This window comes from Schistocerca serialis, chromosome 5 (genome assembly GCF_023864345.2).
Source record: "Schistocerca serialis cubense isolate TAMUIC-IGC-003099 chromosome 5, iqSchSeri2.2, whole genome shotgun sequence".
NCBI classification, from domain to species: domain Eukaryota; kingdom Metazoa; phylum Arthropoda; class Insecta; order Orthoptera; family Acrididae; genus Schistocerca; species Schistocerca serialis.
Genome location: NC_064642.1, coordinates 597,974,479 through 597,978,840, shown reverse-complemented (window position 1 = coordinate 597,978,840; position 4,362 = coordinate 597,974,479).

The following is a 4,362-nucleotide window of genomic DNA, read 5'->3' as shown; positions in this document are numbered from 1 at the left end:
CTCACGAAGAGACCATGAGGATAAAATTAGAGAGATTAGAGCCCACACAGAGGCATACCGACAATCTTTCTTTCCACGAACGAGACTGGAATAGAAGGGAGAACTGATAGAGGTACTCAAAGTACCCTCAGCCACATACCGTCAGGTGGCTTGCGGAGTATGGATGTAGATGTAGATGTAGATATTAACTGTGTATATGGGGGGGGGGGCGGGGGGGGGGGGGCTGTGGACAGTGAAAGTAAAGAACTGTGAAACGCAACTGTACACCTGTCGGCTACATCATTTATGTAGTCAGTGTTGAACTTCCACCCCCCATTTTTCAGCTAATTTAACAATGCAGCATGTCAACACCGAGGACTATCAACAAAGAAATAAAGCAGGCAAATGTCACAAATATTATAGAAGGAGAAGATGAAGTAAATTGAGATGAGATGGGAGACATAAGGTATCAAGCAAAATTTGTGACTGGATTTAGGATTTCTTGGTAGAGAGGATGCAGCATATTATCTTGCATGACCCAGAGAAGTGTGTTAAGGACTCTTGCTTTTCAAGTTGCATCTTAATGACGTGGTAGGAAATATTGCCAGTAATCTCAGACTTTTAGCAGATGACACAATTATCTTTACAGGACAACAATGTGAAAAAATAGTTGTTCAAATATAGAGTCAGATCTTGATAAGATTTCACAGTAGTCAAAAGAATACCACTAGATAAGGGACATGAACAAAGATTCCAAAATACAATGGTTGAAGATAGTAAGATAAATAATAAAAGTTACTAAATTAATTTTTCTAACAATCTTTGTTTTAAATTCAACCTTTGCATAAAATCCATTCTCATTGGGAGAACTAATTATGCACGCACATGCAAAATATCTGTTTGGGAAGTTTGTAATAAAAAATTATGTATTGTAGATTCAAGTACACAGTTTTGAATATGGGTGGTCAGCCATGATATAAATAAATATAAATGAGATGTATGTTGCATGAGAAAAATCAACAAAAGTACATATATTGCTGAAATTGGAAAACATGAAAACACTTAAACAAGGAACATGTATCATGGTGGACAGTAAAGGGACTGTCGCTGTTGATGGCAGCATATGGATGCATGAAATTAAGTACAATAAAAAGTGGTTTTCTCTTAAAAAGACTATTTTCTTTATTTTGCTTTGCATATGGATAACAGAAATTAAAGATAACTATTTCTGAGATAACAATGGATGAATAAATTCAGGAAAAGAGTTTTATTTTGAAGTTGAATGAAACTAGAAATTAAAATACTGGATAAGTTGTCACAGAACAAGTCTTTAATACTTTGACTGCTGCACAATGAGTGATGGATGTTTCACTGCCAGGCACACCTGCAGGCGTGAGTGAGGGTCTGCTGTGGCATCAGTGGGAGACCTTGCTGTGGCCAGCGGTGGCCTTGTGGCAGTCAATGTGTTAATGGTTATAAGAGTAGTTACAGCAAGTGGAAGAATATTATGAACAGTTATTGTCAAAAGCACAAGAAAGCACTAATCAGATAAAATTGAGCAGAGCACAATTAAAATCAGAAATAAGATTTAACAATGAACAGTCTGGAGACAAAATTTATGCATCCCATAGTGAACAACTTGCCAAAATTCATGAAGAAATTAATAAGCAACCCACAGAATACACATCAGAATCCAATGAAACAGAAACTGTTGTTCAAAATGCTTCAGAAAATTTACAAACTTTGAAGAAAAGTGTTGGTAGGAAAGTCAAAAACCAAAGTTCTGGAGCAAAAACATTGATAGAAGACTTAATGCAGTATAAGTTCATACAGATAATGTTCAATATGAAGACAAAAATGTAGACAAAAATTTAACTGAACAAAAATGTTTTAGTATTTGAACCTAACCCTGCAGTTAGTGTTGAAAACAATTACGTGTTGGAATAGGTAGCAGAGAGGAACATTTAGATAATTCAGTTAATGATGTAGAGACTGTTGTTGAGAGTGAAGTGGACAATTTGTATGAGGATACAGTAGACTATCTTAGTGTAGAGACAAATTGCTTTCATGCTGTGAAAGATGAATATTTACCAGAACTGTTAAAAGAAGATGAACATTCAATCTTAGTTATTGCAAACTGTTTGGAACACGTCAATTGTAAAGATTTTGGAACTGTCACTTGCAAACATTTTGTATGGAAAGAAGAATCTGAATTTTTCAGAACTACATCTGTTTCAGAAGGATTATTAAGATTCTGTAATTGATTACAGCTCAGTTGGTCACTAAAGTATCTGAATGAATTTTTAAGTCGGTTTAAAAGTAGTAGCATATAAGTTTGTAGTAATGCTGTGAATAATGTGGCTTTATGCACAACATCCAATTTTGATACAAAATTTTGTAACTTTGACCCACGTTTTTCAATTACTCATCTGAAATTATGCATAATTACTTTGAAAAAATACTGTGGCAGTGTTAATGAAGTAACCCATCTGCATGAAATTCAAGATTCTGAGAACAGATATTGTAGTTCTGAGTTAAAACTTGTTTGAAGGGGAGAGAGAGAGAGAGAGAGAGAGAGAGAGAGAGAGAGAGAGAGAGAGAGAGAGAGCAATTATAATCTGTAAAAGCAGAGTTACGTGAGTTTGTCTTCAAAGCTCATGTAGTCTCTGTGTGAGGGCAAATTTAGAGGAAAGATTAACAGCAGAATAACAAAGTAAAGTACAGTAATTTGTAACAGTTAAGAGATGAAAGAAAACACATGATAAACTAATGTGTAACAATGAAGCATAGTGACGCATGCAAATTTGTATTCATAAGTGAGAAAATTATTTTTTGCTTTACTTTGTTTGCTATACGGACTGTAATTTTTTACTACGATTTGGTAATGTTAGGATTTATATTACAATATACAGTACAGTTAATAATTTTGCTAATGGTTATTTGAATGATTAAGTACCATGTTCTGACTGAACTGATTAATGACTTGGTATGATTTGGGTACGAGTAGTAGTGAACTTTCAGATATTTAATATTCTTCTGTCTTATTTACATTTTACATTGAAAAAAAGACCAGCTATGCTGTGCAATTTTCAAACTAATTTATGTAGGAGGAAATATATAATATTTGTGGTTACCTTGAGGTAATTTGCAAAATTGTGTTCATTATTGGAAAGATTATTGTTAGACAGGGTGCTTAGTTTGGTTTCTACTGGTATGTTTCAGTAATAAAGCTAATGATTAATGGAAGAATAAAGGACTTATTAAATGTAGTATTGGAAGCAGAGATCTGAATGAAATTGTTTTCATGAATAATAACTATTTTCACTCATTCCATATGTAGTGTGAAGTTTATGTCAACCACTGCAGTAAAACACGTTTATGAAACATAATTTAATATAAATTAATCTAAAATAAACCTAATTAAAAAGAAACTAGCATTATTTGCTCTTGTCCTGTTCTGTGTGAAGTGGGTGATGGTGAAAATATACTAATGTTTTACCTGAAAATGTTACCTGTAGTAAGGTAACAAGGAAGTAAATGTTATTATATTACTGTCATTTGAATAGAAATCATCTTTCAGATGTAGAAACATGCCTACCAACTTTTGTTTTTGTTGCACACCTCCTTCTTGGTGTTGAGATCCCCCCCCCCCTTTAGTGTATGATACAGTATGACATCACAGAATAGAAGTAAGCAAGGTATGCCAGTTTTTTTTTATTTCCATTTCCATTGTCATTCATTCCAAGAAAATATCATACAGCTGTGCAGTTGAAATTTATTTTGACTAAATCTCCCATAAACCTCCCTTAAACTCATAGTGAGATATTGGCAATCTCACATAAAACCATAATCAAATGTTGGTCACCCTAGTGTAAGGTGAGAGTTTGCTGTTGTTGGTGATGTTATGAAGTGATTTTCAAGGTATTGAGAATATATTATGAGAGGATAGGATAAATACAAAGTGTTAGGACTTTAGGATGATGACAATCGTGGTGGTGGTGGTGGTGGTGGTGGTGGTGGTGATGACGGTGGTGATTTATGTGAGTAATAATGACTCTTTTGGTGTATTGGGGACAAATATGATATTGGTTCAGGAAACAATCGGTTAGGGACTCTGTGTCGTGTATGGTAGCAGGCGTCACTGTTGCTTGATATATGGGAAATATTATTCCAAAACAAAATATTACTTGTACTACAGAAAGAAAGCTGAATATTGATGAACTAAGTGGTTGTGTCTGTGAGTTGTGCTTCTGTGAGTATGTGAGTTTTTTACACTTCAGAAGAAGGCCTTGTGGCCAAAAGCTCAAATGTATAGCAATCTCTTTGTTGCGCCTGTCTGTAACTCAACGTTTCCTTTATACAGTGAGTAGCAATCTATCTTTC